Raw genomic sequence first — 19,428 nt, 5'->3', positions numbered from 1 at the left:
TTAATGATTGTAGTATAAATATAGGGACTATGACTGATGGGAAATCCAATGATTTAAACCAAAATCAAATAGTAGGAAATGAGAAATATATATTGAATAAATTATAGAACACTTTTTTTTCCAGATTTATAGTGCACAGAAAGATAAACATGTGTCCATAATGTATTAGTGATTCACTTTCTATGTTTACTCAGTGTGCAGTTAACCTTCCAATGGCACTCATTCTAATAGAAATGGAACGTATTTGTAGAAGTGCTATGCTTTGAGCAGTAAGTTTACATTTCATAAATTTCTAGGGAAAGTAAACAAAAAAAGTTTCTTATTGACTGGGATTAATAGGAGTTTTGCTTCCCATTCTGCTGTTTTTATTCTTTATTCTCAATGATACTCAATTATCAATTAACTCAGTCAAAAACCAAACTAATAACACTGCTTCCTTTTCTGAAAAATCCTTAAGGGAACTTAATAAGAACTTTCCAAGGCAATACAAAGAAGCCAATTAATGCATTCAAAGTCACTTGAGAGCCTCTCTCATGATGCCTTTTCATATAATGTGTTTCTAAGAGTTAAAGTCTATGCTGTTTTTTAGATCCAGTGGCTTTTGGTTATTAAAATGAAAGGCAAGCCAAAAACAATGACAAAGAATAGTGTTAACATGTAAAATTAATTCTAAACCTCGGGCAATAACATAATGCTATACGTGATTTGAGGAATAGTTAAAAATTCAGGTGTGTCAGATATTTTGTATGCAACCTGAAGATCAGCTGTAATATTATATAACCTTAAATGCTTAAATCTACTGGTTCTGGAGATAAAAATATTTTTACATTGCTCTAAAATATGATCAATATGTGTTGGGTTTCTTTGAAAGATTTAGTTAATGACAAAATGAGTAAATAGTAATATCATCTTGACAGACATCCTTGGTTGTTTATGTCTTAGCACTGCAACACTTTAATCATAACTTTCTCTGATCTACTTGAACATAACTGTTCTGAATACCTACTTAATTGGTAGAGTCATTGATAACGATCATCTTAACACTTAGTTCTGTTGTGATCTAGAATTCTAGACTTACTTCTGATTTTGTGTTTTTCCAAAGTTGCTTTTAAATGTATCTTTCTACATAAAATGACATAAAATACTTAAATTTAAGATCATTTTACAAACACACACACACACACACACACACACACACAAACTGTTCATATCCAATACTTCCTGATAAGGTCCTTGCAAGTTAAATGGCTTTCCTTGTAACTAAGTCAATTAAATTTTATATTATATGCCTCCCTTAGGTTTTTGCTCAGACTAAATAATATTATCACAAGAAAACTAGAATAATGAATGTCTAAACCTCAAGTTTGGAAGTAAAAAGACAGTTTTGCTGTCTCCTATCCCTATGTCTTTGGGAAAGGTATCCAACCTTCCTTATTAGTATATAAAGAAGGAAAGAGTAACTGTTACCTCACAGGATCTTTTTATGTATCAACATAGGTAATAATTAAGAAGAACCTTGGCACAAGATCAACTCTGAACAAATGTTGTGTCTTTTCCCTAAAGTGTTTTTTAAGTATCTGAGAATAGTTGACAAAAGATAATTATTTATCACATATATCAAATAAAATATTCTAACTGTATTTGCAGCAACTTTTCCCTTTCTTCTTATTACAATGAAAGAATTGTCTGTTTTACTCTCGAGGCCAGTCTCTCCATTTGTATTCCTGTTCTCATCCCTCTGGCTTCACAAGGGCATCACCATTTGGTCACCAACTCTTCTTCAATATTCATATCGTCCATTTTCCTAGATGATTACAAGTGGTATATAAAGACATTTTATTAACTTTCATAATAAAATATGCCCTATCTTTACTGCACATCTTTTTCCAATATCCTTGGTTATTCTGTTGAATTCAAAGCCAAAATTCAGAGCCAAAGCGTCAAGCTCAGATTGTTTTGACTTACTCATTTTCATCAATTTTGTACTCTATTAGAATATGACTTTTGGCAGTCTTCCACTAAAGCTATTCATCTTCTTCATTAGTTTTCCAAATATGACTTACTCTTGCTCTCTCTCCTATCTCATTGGCTATTCTTTTCATTCTATTTTCCCTTTCCATTCCTCTTCCCAAACAAAAATTATAGTGGTTTACATGCCTAATACTAGAACTTCTTTTCAATTTTTTAATACTCTCTCCCTAGGTAAGTTTAAATTTCAGTGTTGAATATAAATGTTATGCTAATGGCTTTAAGTGCCATTAGCATCTCTATCCTAGAGCTTGTTTTTTTATGATTTAGATTCACAAATACATTGAATATATGTCATCTTTCCCTAGATATCAGCAGTTTTTTCAAATTCACCATGTCTTAAATTGAAGTTTAAGCCATCCATACAACCTACCATATCCCATCTTTGCAAATGGCTTCCCAGCGTACTGTGTTAGTAAAGTCAGATCTCTCTGTGTTATTCTTGATTGCTCCCATTCCCTCAATCTCAGTGCATCAAAATCACTGGGCAGTCTCTTAATCCTCCAAAACAAATATCTTAAATCTGCTCCCTTTTCTTTGTCCACATTGCCAAATCATAGTCCAGTTCAAATTTATTTTCCAAGATCATACTAGAGTCTGAAAACTAGTCTCCTAAAAGCTCTTCCATTTGCCACTTTTGTCTGCTCATCTATTCTGCATAGGGATGACAACATTGGTCTTTTAGTCATAATATTCCACTATTTAAAATCTAACTTTAGATTTCTCTCTTAACATCCTCCTCATGAACTGTGAATCTCTGCCTGCTTTGCTCCCCATGTATTTTCTCTAACTGTCCCTTTTCCTACTATGTATCCCTCACTCTGATGTTCTTTTAGTTATCGAGAAAACATTGTTTCTCAAACTGTTTTTTTTTCCATGCTACATTTTCCCTCTCTAACCCATTATCACCATTGATTATCTGTGAAATACACTTACCATTCAGCTTGCTGTTGCTCATGCCAGAAAGCTAAGAGCCATCTTTGAAGTTTCCCTGATATTTGACCTTAGAATCCTTTCCAGCACAAAGCCACATTGATTCACCTCCAACATATATTTCAAATTGCTCCATCTTTTCTTGCCTTCACTGCAATAGTCTTATCCAGAATATCTGCTGTACTACAGGGATATTTATATTTCTATATTCTATTTTATTAATTTCTTCTCTCATCTTTATTTCCTTCCTTCTACTTACTTTAGATTTACTTCGATCTTTTTCCAGTATCTTAAGGAGGAAGATCAGTTTATTGATTTGAGATCTCTCTTCTTTCTTAATACAGGCATTCAGAGCTATAAATTTCCATTTAAGAACTGTTTTAACTGCATTCTATAAGTAATAGATACGTGTCAAAGGTTTTTTACTATCTTTTTGATTTCTTCTTTGAAACATTGATTATTTGGAAATATGTTGTTAATTTCCACATATTTTTGAGTTTCCCATAGTCTTCTGTTATTAATCTCAAATTTCCATTTTGTTCAGAGAACATATTTTGTATTCCATTGTAGGTGAAGAATATAATTTTTATTATTTCTATTATTTACATTTTAAATTTATTGATGATTGTTTTATGATCTAGCATATTCTATATTCTAGAAAATATTTCATATGGACTTGAGAAAAATGTATATTCTGCTGTTATTCTATAGTTGTCTGTTAGTCTAGTTGGTTTATATTGTTGTTCAAGTCTTCTATTTCCTTGTTGATCTTCTGTCTAATTGTTATTGAAAGTGGAGTAAAGAAGTTTCCCAACTATGTCTTCCTTCAGTTCTGTCAGTTTTTCCATCATGTATTTGTGTGCAAGAACAATATAGTCCCTTGAGATTGGAGCCACAAGCTAAGAACGGGCAATGCATTGCTTAAGACTTGCAATACACTACATCAGTCCCGGGTTCCCTATATTTGGACTTATTTGACACAAAGGAAAAATAAATAAATAAATCTGGTTTTTTAAACCAAAAGATTTCCAGATAACTGTTGTGGGTATTGGTGCAGTTTCTAAAAGTTACATCTCTTAAAAAGTAGACACAACCTGTACACTTAGAATGAAACTAGCCACTCCATTTTTAAAGTCTGCTTTATTTTTTTTTCTCCTCTCTCCTTTTTTTCACTCTTACATTGAAAATGAAAATTGTGAAAGCTCAGAGGATTTGTTATTTCATGTTCTCCTCCCTTTCCATCTTAAACTTTAACTGTAATCCAGTATTTCAGGGTTATTGATCATTCTTTTTTTAACATTTTTTATTGATTTATAATCATTTTACAATGTTGTGTCAAATTCCAGTGTAGAGCACAATTTTTCAGTTATACATGAACATATATATTCATTGTCACATTTTTTTCTCTGTGAGCTACCATAAGATCTTGTATATATTTCCCTGTGCTATACAGTATAATCTTGTTTATCTATTCTATAATTTTGAAATCCCAGTCTATCTCTTCCCACCCCCTGCTGGTTATTGATCATTCTTTAATTATTCCCATTTAAAAGATGAGATAGAAATGTCTTTTTTTTATTTCAACAATCAACTGAGTTATCAAACATATTGAACTTTTGCTTTCAACAAAGTAAAAATTTCACTGAGAAGAATGGTCTGATCAAAGGGAGTAATTCTTTGATATTATTCAGAGCAAATAAATTCTAATTATACAAGTATCTGCAAAGATTTAGATTATATTTAGCTTATTCTTCATCTTTGTTGTTGTTTTCTTTTTATTCCCATTCTTTTCTATTTCTTGGGTTTTTGTTTTTGTTTTTTCATTTTTTCAATCTCAACCAACTCTTAAAAGAGTTCTAGTCCTGGCTATTAAGAGTGGAAATCTGAAATGTAAGAGTTGACTATGACCTAGTAAAATGCTTCTTCATTCCTTGGTGTCTTTTAACATTTTTCTTATCCCAGTGAGGGTTTCTTTAGCCTGATTCAGAGATTTTTAAGGGCTACATATACTCCATGAAGAGCAGAGATGTCTCAAGCTTGTTAAAATAACTTTCACATTTTACCAGGACTTTGAAAAATTATTTTGGTTAATTTGAATCAAGGTGACTTCTCCCTAGGACTAAAGTAACTTGATCGCTTGAAGTACTTTAACTATAGGAATCAATTCTATTGGAGCAAAGCTGTTAATTATCCAGAACTCAAATGAGTTCAGCCTGTATACCATAAACTACCATAATGCTTCATTAATTCAAGTGGATACCACTGCTAGGCAAGTTTTTCAGAGAAGTTAAAACCAACCAGATATTCTAAAATATCAAATTTTCTTCAAAAGCTGGACTATGTCTTGTCCCCAGGTACAGAAAAAAGGATGTCTAAGATGAGATATAAGTACTCCAGTTAAAGTCACAGAAAGTCAGTCTGTGCTCAAATTAATGAATATATTGTTTTGAATAAATTTAGAACTGCCAAAATATATAATTATTTCATTAAATGATTACAAGTTATCCACAGCACAGGGAAACTTACACACTTTAACCAAATAACAAACATTAAGGAAGCTATTATTTTCAAGGTATGCCCTCCAAGGAATAAAAATTTTATATACATATCCTCAGATATAATTGCAAAGTTTGTGATTTTTACTTTTAATCTGAATAAAACTATCTGTCTCTAAGTTACATGGACACATACACAGTCTTGAATATGGATATTAAAATATGCTTTGAAAAGGTCTGTATTTGGATAGACTAAAAAGCACTAGAATAGACATTTTTTTTTATATTTTAAGTCATTTGTGCATATACACACAATGCATATGCATATACACAAGGCATGCACATCTATACATTCATAAACACGTGCATATGTCTATTCCTGTACCTTGCTTATTTTCATATATGATTTGAGGCACCTGATGATAATAGCAAAATTAAATAGACAAACATAGATAGCATTTAAGTATAATAGATATATGCTATATCAACCTTTCTCTTTTAAAAATATAAAAAAACTAAAATAACCTTGTATCTCTAACTCTACTACCACTATCCATGCAAAAATAGAGACTCGTTGGTACAAACCAGTGCCAGAATATGTAGGAATATCCCAGGAGAGAGAATCTTCAAATTTACCTCAAGAACTCAAACATTGGGTTCTTTAATTAGTATTAGACATAAGATCTATAATTATTTACCTTTAAGTTATGGTTCAGCCTCTCTGAAAAGATCAGCAGAATTTCAGATTATATTTCACCAGTGAGAGGCATTAACAAAAGCTTTGGAGGGGAGAAGAGAAGTAAATGCAATTCTTACTTATGTAGCTATGGCAGGCAAGTGCATGGGCCAAGACACCTGACAGAAGTAAAGCTGTACAGTCACCTTGTGGACACCTTCTATCAAGATGCTCCCATTGTTGCAGGGATCTGAGAGAATTGATGTCTACTTCCTATGATGACTAAACATTTCTGATATCCTGGCAGATTTCATTGACTTTTGCTTCTTCCACTTTTCCAATGGTTTTGTAAGAGTCCTGTTTCTAAATTTCTTTGTTAAGTTTCTTCTTGCTTGATGTACCTACGGTGCTATTTTCTTGATTATAGCAGAATTCATACAGAAAAGCTGTAAGATACAAATCATCTTTAAATAGCATTTTTGTAAGCAGCAAAGTTATTTTTTAAAAATACTATTTTTTAATTTCGATTGGTCTCAGTATGAGTGCCCTGCTCTATTTTATGCCATTAAGCCATTAAACTGGCTTATAAGTATGCATCTTTACAATAATTTCTACCTGGAACAAAAATAAAGTCATTAGTTCAAGGACATGAATTACTGTCACTTCCAGAGTTTTTGATTTTATTTTAATATCGTTTTGCTTCTCACCATGCATGCAAATGTAATAATTGAGTTCCTGCAAAACTCCAGAAAAATTACAATATTAAAATAAATAATTTCTAAGTATAAGAACACATTTATTTGCTTTAGTTATCACTACCTCTTATAATTTAGACAACATTTAAAAAACTCAAAGGTTAGTCTAGGCAAGGGAATGCAATACAGTAATTATTATTTAAAGACTATAATTTTAACCACAGTAGGCATTTCACCTTGTTTATTCCCAGCTATTTCCTTGTAGTGAATAATCTCATGAGGGAAAGTTTCTAGAGGTGCTGTCATAGATGGTGTCTTATTTTAAACCAAGCTTGCCTTTCACACCTTGCCTTCAAGGTTTCAGTCAATGTTTTTATTTAGATTTGACTTATGAATCCTCAAGGAAGCTCTTGAAAGTGGAAGTTTCTCAGGAGCCTAAGAGTTAATTCTCAAAATTTTGTAAATATGTGGAACAAAATCATTTGTAAGTTTATTGAAACCATAAATATTTCAGTTAAGTCACTTATCAATATTTTAAGGAATACACTAAGAAAAGTATAAGGAAAATTATTAAGAGTAAACATGACGTTTTAAACTAAATTTACTTAAATAAACAAATTTTTACTGAGTACCCACATTGAGTTTGCTTTGTCTAAATCAAGATACCTACTTTGGCTTTTTGAAATTAGTGTTAGCATGTTATAATTATCTCCATCAGTATTGTGTGTTTCCTCTAGCTTTATTGAGGTATAATTGGATATATTACATTATATAAATTTAAGGTGTACAATGTGATGATTTTATACATGTATAAACTGCAAAATGATTGCCAGAATAAGGTTGGTTAACATGTCCATCATCTCATGTAATTACTTATTCTTTTTTTTTTTTTTTTTGCAGTGAGAATGTTTAATATCTAATCTCTTTGCAAATTTCAAGTATCCTGATACAGTATTGTCAACTAACATTCCCATTATGTACATATTACCTGGAACTTATTAATTTTATAATTGAAAGATTTTACCCTTTGGCCTGCACCTTCCCATTTCCCCCACATCTCAGCCCCTGGCAACCACCATTCTACTCTATGTTTTTATGAGTTAGGCTTTATTAGATTTTATATAAGTGGGATCAAATAATATTTGTCTTTGGATTAGCATAATGCTCTCATGGTCTGTTCATGTTGTCACAAATGGAAGGATTTCATTCTTTTTATGGCTGAATAATATACCATATATATATATATTTTCTTTTTTCATTCATCTTTCAGTGGACACTTAGGTTATTTGCACATCTTGGCTATTTTGAATAATCCTGCAATTAACATGGAAATACAGATATAGCTTTGAAATTGTGATTTAAATTCCTTAGGAGAAATAGCCTGAAGTAGGAATGCTAGATTACAAGGAGATGCCATACTTTTTCATAGTTTTTCCAGATTAATAATGTTGAGTTTTTTTCAAATTCCTGTTGGTCATCTGTATATCTTCTTTGGAGAAGTATGTATTCAAGTCTTCTGCCCATTTTTTAATCACATCATTTGCTTTTTGCTATGTAAGTGTTACTGGGAGGAGGGGGAAAAAAAAGATACCTTGGTTCTTTGTCACCTAAAAACAATGAACTTTTAACAAGAGACAGGAAGTGTGATATAAACAGAGAATTTTATTAGTAAAGTAGAAAGGTAGTAAGATATAGTACCCGGCGGCACTATAGTTGGGGGCGGACCAACCCAAGAGAGGGAAAATGGTGCCGCTCCTTTGTTTTTCCTGTTCTTATATCCTGGCTTAGGGGTGTTTTCATGATTGGTTTATTAATTCACTGCTTAGGGTTCTCTGAGTGCTCAGGCTGACTGGCAGCTCACATTCCTTGTACTGAGGCATGCCCATCTCTTTTGCACATGTTCTTACCCATGATGCACACAGAGAAACCTATGGGAGGGGGCTCAAACTGCAATGTTAATTACATTATAATAAGCATTGGGTCAAGTTAAGCCAAGTCCTTCTCTCTACTCCATAGCCGTAGCATTCGATTTTAGCCGGCTTCTTTGCTGGCCCTCATTTAGAGAAAGTAAAAAATTTTAGAGTCCCTTATTCAGAATGCAGCCTTACTGTTATTTTGTGGGTTGTTCCATCCCATTCTTTCCTTGCCTGGTGGTCATTTCTATCTAACTGCCTAACATTAGGAACTCAGAAAACAATTGTAAAATAACACATAATCCATCCATTTACTTTTAATCTACATATGTCTATTTATTTAACATGGGTTTCTTTTAGACAATATATAGTTCGGTCATGTTTTTTTGATCCATTCTGACAATCTCTGTCTTTTAATTGGTGCATTTAGACCATTGTCATTCAAAGTGACTATTGATATATTTGGATTCTTATCTATCGTATCTACTAGTTTTCTGTTTGTTGCCCTTGTTCTTCATTCCTATTTTTGTCCTCTACTATTTTTATGCCTTTTGTAGTTCTGAGTATTTTATATGACTTTATTTTCTTTCCCCTCCTAGAAAATCATATATATATATATATATATATATATATATATATATATATATATATAACCTCTTTTTGGTTGGTATATTAGTTTATAATATACATTCACAACTAATCCATGCCCACTTTCAAATAACACTATACCACTTTAAAGTACTGTGAATACCTTATTAAAGCCAAATAGTCCTGTTCCTCCCCTCCATCCCTTGTAGCATTGTTGTCATTTATTTCTGGTTCTGATGCATTGTGTCTTTTCAAATTGTGTTTTTATGGCTGTCGGCAATCTTAAGTGAGTAGGCTGTGGGACCCAGGGCAAAGTTCAGGATAACTTGCATGTGTATGAGGTAAGAGGTAAATGTACGCATGCGCTAATAGTATGAGTCCGCATTATGAACAATACGCATGCGCCCATAGCATGAGTCAGCAGTATGAACAATACGCATGCGCGGGCATTATAAAAGGACAAATGCATACACCTGCCTACACCACCCGCTTGTACTGCAATAAAGTGCTGTTTTGCTCTATGTCAGCTCCTCGCGCATTATGTCGGCGCCTCGCGCCTTCTTCCGGTTTGGCAGCTTACCTCCTCGAATCCCTCTTAAGCCTCCCTCGGCTGACAATGGCCTTTTAGCATGCTTTGTAATTTTTACTTGATAGCTAACATGGTATATTGGGTTAAAAAAACACACCAAAACAACAACAAAACTGCTGTAAACAGGTCTTCACTAATGTAGTGGTGAGGTGTGTGGGGAGGTGAAGTGTTCTGCAGTGCTATGGTTAGGCCCCATTTTTTTTAATAATCTATGCCTGTGGCCTGTGCGCTTCACTAGTGATTTTATTTTTAATGCCTTCTTACACGAGGCAGGTTGGCTAGAGCCAGCTGGAATTGCTTACTTCCCTTCCCAGGTCAATTAGGCTCTGATAATTGCCCCCAGGTTAGGATCTAGTTAACTAGTTTCCCCTGAGGGTAGGCAGGCCTCATTAAGAAGAACAGAGAGCTCTGGTGTAATTCAGAGTGGTTTCTTTTCCTTTCTGCCTGCAGGAAGCTGGAGGAATTTGTCGAGAGATGTTTACTGTGGGAAACTGGTCTAGCTCCTGGAGATAAAATCATAATATTGTGGAGGCTTTCTTACAAGTGGGTCCCCCTGGAGTCTTTAACTCTCAAAGTTGACTTTGAAAAAAATCCTCCAGCAATTCATCAGCTACACTTCAAGTTTTCCTACCCCAGCACTGGTTCACTTCGTGTTTTCTGCTTTTAAGTCTCTACTCAGGTAAGCCAAGACTGTATTCACTTGTCTGTCTCTTTGGTCTTGGGAGGTAGCAGTATACCCTGTGTCCTCCCCTCTCTTATGGATTTAAGAAGTGTTATTGCTTTTTCAGTCTGTTTAGCTTTCTACTTGTTATAAAGGATTGGTGATTTCCAAATTTCTTACATGTGGAACCAGAAGTTCTATACATTTATAGTTAGTTCTGTTAGTTCTCCTCAATTGAATCCTTCAACCCTTTTATTATTTAAAATTTTTCTTATATTTTAAAGCTTTATGGTGTTTTTATGAAATTGCTTTTATTTTGTGTTTGCTCTATTATTATTTCATGAATGTAAAATTCTGTCTGATCTTTTTATGAATGAATACTGTGTTTTTGAAATTTGACTTTTTTATTCTCCCTGAATTGTTTATATCTTGACTTTTAAAGTTTTTTTGAAATTTTTTTTCAATTTTTAATCAAAAGCATTCTTCACATGTGTGGTTACATGTCTGAGGTCTGAATTTCTTTGAGTTAAGAGAATAAAAAGGTGATTGGAATCTTTATGGGCATAGAATATGGTTATCAAGGTGTGGGCCTCACTATAAGGATGATGTGGATTGCCAGGTATTAGAATCTGGGTGTCTTTTCTCTTGTACCTGTTACTTCATCTGAGAGCAGAGAGGAATCTCTCAAATTCATTTCTAGATGGTAAAAGCCTGGCTACTTCTGTTTTCCAAAGACTACCTAGATTAGTGTTTGGTATATAGTTTCTTTCAATCTCTCTTTTTAAGTAGCATCTCCATCTACATTTGCTTAGAATCCAGAAACTCCGAATAATTCCAGAAAGTTGTGACAAAGTCATGTAAGTCAGGCAGTGTAAGTTTGGGGAGATGACTTGTCAAACCCTCTGGGCAAATGGCGTTCGGAGAGGGGAAGGAGGTGAGACAAACAAATCCTTACTCAGATTTTATGCCAGTCCTTTTTGTCAGCCCAAAGAAACCACCTGGGAGAAGCTCAGTGCCTCCAACTCCTGAGCTTTTGGAGGCTCTGCAGGGAGAATTTGCTGGCTTCATGATTTCTCTCTGCAGAATAAGTTTCAATTTTCTGTGATATGTTAGATAATATCCTTTCCAGATTCCAAAATTTTGTTATTTTATATACTGTTTTCTAATCTTTGACCTTGCGGATATATGCATTTTAATACTCCTTTTTTTAGTGTGTTGTGTTGATGGGGTTCCGATAAGAAGCAGTAAGTGCATTTGTTTAATACATTGAATTAAAGAGAAGCCTTATTAACTCTTTTTTAAACAAAAAACTGCTTCCTTAAACAGAATACACTGTCTTCAATGTATTTGGCATCATTTCTCTGATATCCAGTTTTCCTTTTGAGATTGATTTGCAACTTTAATTTATGTCTTCTCCATTATCCTAATGTTCTCACCAACTTTGTTTCCACCCTTTAAAAGTCTTCTGAAAAGTAAAGTAGATATATTTAACTTACTGTAAAGATCAATAGAATGCCATCTCATTTGCTTATCAGCATAGCACTGCTGTTAACAACCAGTTATAGAGTTATAAGGCCTGAATTCATGCCTGAAAACCTAACTATTCACAGTGTAACTAAAGATAAGTTTTTTTACCTCAACACACTAAACATTTTTTTTTCCTTCTAATGTAAGGGAAATATTTGCCTACATTAAAGTGAGAAAGTGTTGGAAAAGTTATTTAGTAAAGAAACTGACTTCATTTTGTAATACACATTTGGAAAATTTTCAAGCCACTTTTCTATCTTGTTTTGCAATCTGGTTAGCTAGCAAAGCTGGTGAGCAACTTTCTTTGGCACTAGTGGGAATTTCAGACCTACAAACACCCAGTTTGTACAAAGGAGCTTTTCTCCTCTTCACACTGCAGCCACTACAAAGGTCTAGCCTAGTCTCTCTGCCTCCCTCAAACCATTTTCAACCTCCTCTCCTCAGAAAGCTTTATTATGTGAATGATAAGTCCATTTATGCCTTCTTGGTGAAGTTGGCATCATTAGTACCGACATTCAATCTGAATTAACTTTTGAGGTTTGTTCCTTCCTTTCTTGGGGCAACCATAACAGTGGTACGTTGTCAAGTTATTCATTTTTTTCAACTAATATTTATTGAATTTCTGTTCTCAATTTGTGACTAGTGATGCTATAATGTATACAATTATAAACCCTAGCCTGGTTTATACAGGAACCACAATTACCTTTTTATTAATGATTGTCTCATTGTTAACATGCTTAGACTATTTTTATGTAATTCTTAGTACAGTAAGAAAGAAAACCATTAAACATATAGTTGGCCAAATCTCCATAATTTAAACTAATTCTAAATGCTACCTAAAAGGAATATAATAGTCTGTGAGTGTACAGAGTGTACAATAAGTCAGCATGGTGGAAAATATGAGTATTTTGAGCAGAAAATCAACATAAGTATATGTTTAGTTTAAATAAATTTCTTTGGTTGCTGTGGGGACTAATTAAATTGGGACAATGTGGAAACATTGAGACCAATTAGGAAATTTATCTCTTTTTTTCTTCCTCTATTTTTGATAATTATTTACAGGATAAAATTAGATCCTTAAAATAATTTCAGGAGAGGTAGAAAGCTGAGGCATCAACAGTAAAGAAGAAGCACTTCAGTAACAGATGAGCAAGATAAAAACAGTTAAAAGTAGAAAAAGGAAGCAAACAAAAAGAAGCCATCAATGTTAAAAAAAAAAAAAAAAAAGTTGTCCAATGCTATGCAGACATCCAGGAAATGAAGACAGAGCACAACCTGTTGGTTGTAAAAACAAATGATTATATGGTATTCAACTAGGCCTTAATCTGTTGATTTGTTAGTTTCTATTAAGGAGACAAGAAAAGTATTCTCTTTTGGGTTTCCCACATAATTGATTGATAAGACAAGGACTTGATTCCAAGTGATTTTCATTTGGAAGGCAATTCCGGGAAACCAGGTTGAGAGAATGAGATTAGGGAAATAGTTACGAAGAAAAGGCTAGTGTAAGTTTCCATTTTCAAGATGACTGTGATCCATGGATGCTTGATACCTATAGGACTTCTTGAGAAGCTTATAGCATTGCTCCTCAAGTTGTCTACCTAAAGAGCTTGAGATTCATATGGAATGAGAATGAAGAGAACATAGGGCACCAACAGCATCTGCTCAATTGTAGTACACAAGTATGCTTGGAAAAACAATAAGACATAATCACTAAATTTGAAAATTTAATGAGACAGAACGAAGTTCACAGAGACATATATAAACATGTTTTGTGTGTTTCATCAAGTTGTCATTTAAAAATGCAGAGATGGATATATTCTTCAGGAAATAGTCACCCCACATTTTATTCTGTGAAGTATTAAAGTTATCCAAAAGCATAATTTCATAGTATGTACACTGCATGAGTTAACAGCATTGAGTGCTACCCTGATGCTCAATATATTACGTAGCTTTACCTATATACTGTTCTGTCCTAAAAAGTAAATATAAAATGGATTTATATTTTAAATATTTCTAATATGAATTCCTTTTATCATTCTTCTTTAATATATTTTTTTCCTAAGTCAAGAGATTATAAATAAAAATGGATAAGATAAATAAACAGTACATTTTTGTGAACATACAAAATTAGGTGTTCAGGGAAAGAAAAGTATTTTGTAGTTTATTTTATACTGTGGACTTGTGGCAGCCTTAAAGTTTAAATATTTTATGCTTTAAGTATTTATGCCTGTAAAGCCAAGAAGAAGTTGAGGATAGAGTATATTTACTCACCAAGTTCATGAATAATAACAACAATAATAAATAATGGATGTTGTAGACTGACTTTAAAAACTGCCCAAGTGCAGAAAACAATGGGTCAAGTATCCCTTAGTGACTTGCTATTGTTTAGAAGCTAATTTAAACCTCAAGATACCATTTTTTATTTACCCTATTAGAATCCAATACTTGATATTTTTAGATAATAAATATTGTGTTCTATATTATGCTTTAATTTAAAAATAATTTCTCCCCTCAGCCATAAAGTAAAATTATCTAAATTCACAATTAGATATTTTATGCTTATATTTCCAAATTCTGTTTTCATAGTTCTTTTTACAATATTCAGTTCATTTATATGTTACTTTTATTAAGTAGAGAAAATAGAAGTATTTTAGAATTACCTAATCATACCATACACTTTGGGTGACTTAAAAATGAACAATGGGCAAATTATGTAGTAACACCAGATTTCTCTAGCTGCTTTTGATACCTCAGTATATTTTTGAAGTTCCATAAATTATTTGTAAAAAAGTATATTCAAATGTGTACTTAGTATTCATAGCTATGTGTTCCATTCATATGTCTAAAATTTAATCATGTATCCTCTATGCCTAAGTAATTAGAGTATAAGTCAATTTAAAATGATAGGTGTGAGTCATTAAGTTTTGTAACAATTTCGTATTGATAAAGAAGGAAACACTTGTGTGGGATTTTGCTTTAGCTAAGTTGAGTGTAGTTTTGTATGCTTCCATGACTATGTTTTTACACGTCGTTTTTTCCTGATGACGTTACAGATTTGTTAATTAGTTGACCTTTTGTCATCTATATCACATTTTCTTTCAGTTTATTATTTATATAATTATAAATTTAGTTTCAGTATGTCAGATTGAATTCCTTCTTGGCACCTAGAGTATCTTAGCTTCCTTACTCAGAGGTTCAGGTTTTTTTCAAGAAAGAGTTGAGCAACAGCAGACCAAAAAAGTAAGTCTAACCTCAGTCAGATACCATTTTATTTTTCCTTCATAAAATTTCACTCTGTTTTGCAACTTTTTTCCCTAATCTAAATTAAACAAATTCTTCAAAAGAGTGATTTAAAAAAATAAACAATAATAATAGAAATGTGAGAAGTTGATAGTGACTATGTGTTCATCACTGTTGCTTCAGGTTAATTTCTACTGGTGTGCTCTCTACTTCTGTGGCTGCTGCATGTCATTTAGCCACTTCTTTCCTTGCATTTCCATTACATTGAGTGAAGGAGAAATGGGGATATCATTTTATCTCCCAGTGTGGAGATGTCATCTATTGGCAAGATTGGAAACACGCGTGAATAACAATAAAGGCAGTAATCTGCAGAGACTTCACTGCTGCAACAATTAAGACATCTATTTGCTTAACAAATTGATTTTTTTTTCCATAACATTTATTTAAGAAGAATCTCAACAAATGTTTCTCCAGGCAAGTAGCTAATAATTCAATACAGTGGCAAATGGGCTCTCCTCACAGTTGTTTTCAAATACAGCCTTGCATTTTTTCTTGTTGGGAATTCCTAAACAAGTAAATAAATTTTTTACCCAGTGGTCAAGTTCTGCAATTTGAGTTGCAGCAAATTTTTGGTTGAGTTACTACTTTCAGAAGCAGAGAGATATTTGAATGCTAGTTAATTAACATGAAGCATCCTTTATATATTATTGTTTAGGCTTAGCTTTATCAAGCAATTTGTTAAAGATCCTCCTTTTTAATACAAATAAATCACTTCAAACATGTTAAATTCATTTTCCTGTTTTTCTTTATTCTAACAATGAACATTATTATAACATAAGTAATTACTCTGGTTCCTATAATTTATTTATCACTCCTGTTTTGGTACTACGAAGATAAATTATTTGCCAGTATTTAGAATACATGTGACAAATACCATAGTTATTTGCACACCATTAGTTCATTTTCTATTGCATTCAGTCTTTGTTAATAAAGAAAATTATGATTGATGTTATACCAAATGTTAATAACATGGGAATTTAACGTATTTCAAGATACAAAAAATCATAAGAAAAGATTGATGAAAGGAATGCATTTCAGAACAGTTTTGCTTAGCGGGTAAAAAAAAGAGTAAACACTAAATACTAAAGGTGCATATATTTGTAATAATGAAAATTCTAATAGTCATTATAGTCAATTAAACAAATTATCATGCATAATTTGTGGTATCATTTAGGCCATCAGAAATTCATTCATTTATTCACTTAGTAAATGCTGTATATTCATACACTATATTTAAAATAGGCACCATGGGGAATACAAACTTCTTTACCACAAATTAAATATAATGGAAACATTGAGCTTTAAACTTCACTTCTGCTTATTCTTAGTACTAAAAGGAGACACCTAAGATCACATATTTAAGAAGCTTAGAATGCAGATTACCTGAGATGTGTAAAGAAAGGATTCCAAAGAATTTCCTTGTCTTAAGAATCATTACTGCTCATCTTGTAAACTTTAAAAATTCAAATTTCCTAGTTTTACTTATACTCATTAGTGTGTGTGTATGTATGTGTATATGTGTTCTCCACAATTTTATCACAAGTCCACTTTCAGTTACCACTATCACAGAAAGATATACTGTCATCAGCACAATGGTCTCACCTGTTAAGTCTGTTAGACCCACATTCATCTGCCTTCCCCTGAGACTTCCCTACACCCTGACCACCCTAATATATTCTCCTCTTTAAAAATGTTATCTTTTAAAAATAATGTATAAGTAAAATAATTTAGTATGTAACATTTTGGGATTGGCTTTTTTAAACTCAGTTAAACCCCTCGAAGTTCAAGTCTTTGTTTATATCAATAGTTTTTTTTAATTGCTGAATAATATTCCATGGTATATAAGTGTACTACCCTTTAATAATTTACCCATTGAAGGGCCTCTGTGTTGGTTCCATCTTGGGGTTGTGAACATTTTTGTACAGGCTTTTTTATGTGAACATAAGTTTACATTTCTATGCAATAAACTTAAGAGTGCAGTTTCTGGGTCTTATGATAGTTTCACGTTTAGGTTAAAAAAAATGTGCCTGTTTTCCAGAGTGGTAATGCTATTTGATATCCCATTAGCAATGCTTGAATGATCTAGTCTCCTTGCATCCTTACCAAGATTTTGTAGTGTCATTATTCTTTATTTTAACTCTGATAGGAGTGTAGTGGTATCTCATTACAGTTTTAATTTGTATTTCTCTAATGGTGAATGATGTAAATATTTTCATGTTATTTGCAAACTATATATCCTCAGTGTAGTATGTTTATGTCTTTCCCATTTTTGAGTTGGGGTGATTGTTTTTAATATTGAGTTATTTATATAGACTAGATATTACAATTTGTCAGATGTGATTGGCAATCATTTTCTCGCAATCTGTACTTAATCTTTTCATTTTTTCACAGGCTTTTTGGCAGAGTGAAAGTTTCTAGTTTTGATCAGATCAAATTTATCAATCATGTATGGATTTTAATTTTGATGTCACATCTAGGAACTCTTTTCCTAACTTTAGAACAAAGAGATTCTCCCCTATATTCTAAAAGTTTTACTGTTTTGCATTTTTCATTGAACTATATTGAGTTAATTTTTGTATAAGGTATGAGTTTAGCTGATGCTTGTATTTATTAAATGCTACAGAATCATTTGTTTAAAAGGATACCCTTCCATCATTAAATTATTTTGCACCTGTGTCAAATTTCAGTTGGGAATAGCTATGTGAATCCATTTGGAGATTTTTCATTACTGTTCCACTGATACATGTGTCTATCCCTATGTCAACACCACAGTCTTAATTGTTGATTCTTCCCACTTTAGTCTTGTTTTTCAAAATATTTGAGCTATTGTAATACCTTTATATTTCTATACAAATTTTAGAATAATCTTGTCTATATTTATAAAACATATAGCTGGGGTTGATAGGAATTTGATCTAGGTATTAAGCTACAGGTTTAGCCATATATTCTTTTGAGAAGAATCAGATGTTTGTAATGTTGAGTACCCCAATCCATGAACACAAAATGTCTGTTTATATCTTTAGATCTTCTTTGATTTATTTAATCATTGGTTTGTGGTTTGGAGTATACAAGTCACATACATGTTGGATTTACACGTAAGTTCTTATTTATTTGAGTGGTAAAGCATTTTCACCTTCAATGTCCATGTTCCATTGTAGTATCTAAAAATACAATTGCTTTCTGTACTACATGTTATCTTGCATTCTGCAGTCTTTCTGAACTCAGCTTACTACTCCTAAGGACTTTAACGTAGATGCATTGAATTTTGCCAATATAGACAATCATGTCTATTGTAATTAGGAATAGTGTTGTTTAATTATTAAATAAATAAAATCTTATTTTATATAAATACATATATAACATGTATTACACCTACGTATTGTAATATATTAGATAAATATTATATAAAATATAATTAAAATTAAAAAAATCAATACTTAAAAATATTTCTTTCCTTCTGTTTGTTTGGATTTTTTTTCTTGTCTTACTACATTGGCTAGGGCTTTCAGTACTGTATTGAATGAAAGTGGTGGGATCAGAAATTTTTGTGATGTTTTTGAGCAGATAGCATTTGGCTATTCAAGATTTGAGGTAATATTAGCTGTTGCAGCGTTGTGGAAGTTCCTTAACAAGTTGAGGATGTTTACCTCTGCCTATAATTTTCTGAATACTTTTATCATAAAAGTGCCAAATTTTGTCAATTTTTTTTGGCATCAATTAATATGTTTACTTGATGTTTCTCCTTTAGCCTGTTGAAATGATGTATTGCACGTGTACATTTCCAAATGTTGAACTATCCTTGCATATCTGAAATAAATTCTAGTTGGTGATGTATAATTTAATACATTTCTGGTTCAATGCGCTACTATATTTCTTGAGGATTTTTGAGTTTATGTTTATGTGGAATATTAAATTTTAGTTTCTTTTTAAAAAATCTTTACCTGGTTTCAGTATCAGGGTAATGCTGACCTCATATAATGAGTTGGAAGGTATTTCCTCCTTTCCTATTTTCTGAAAGATATA

General features: G+C 32.3%; 1 long non-coding RNA gene across 1 annotated transcript; it reads right to left on the bottom strand.

Annotated features, from left to right (window-relative positions):
• Window positions 1-465: 465 nt before the first annotated feature.
• LOC116667158 lies at window positions 466-18,854 on the bottom strand. The gene is made up of 4 exons (XR_004323940.1): window positions 18,843-18,854; window positions 18,257-18,271; window positions 2,762-2,764; window positions 466-694 (listed from the first exon to the last, which is right to left on the bottom strand). It is a non-coding gene; the product is annotated as an uncharacterized LOC116667158 (long non-coding RNA).
• Window positions 18,855-19,428: the final 574 nt, after the last annotated feature.

This window comes from Camelus ferus, chromosome 2 (assembly GCF_009834535.1).
Source record: "Camelus ferus isolate YT-003-E chromosome 2, BCGSAC_Cfer_1.0, whole genome shotgun sequence".
In the NCBI taxonomy this organism is placed as follows: Eukaryota; Metazoa; Chordata; class Mammalia; order Artiodactyla; family Camelidae; genus Camelus; species Camelus ferus.
The sequence above is the reverse complement of the archived record's forward strand: the minus strand, read 5'-3'. Positions and strand labels throughout refer to the sequence as shown.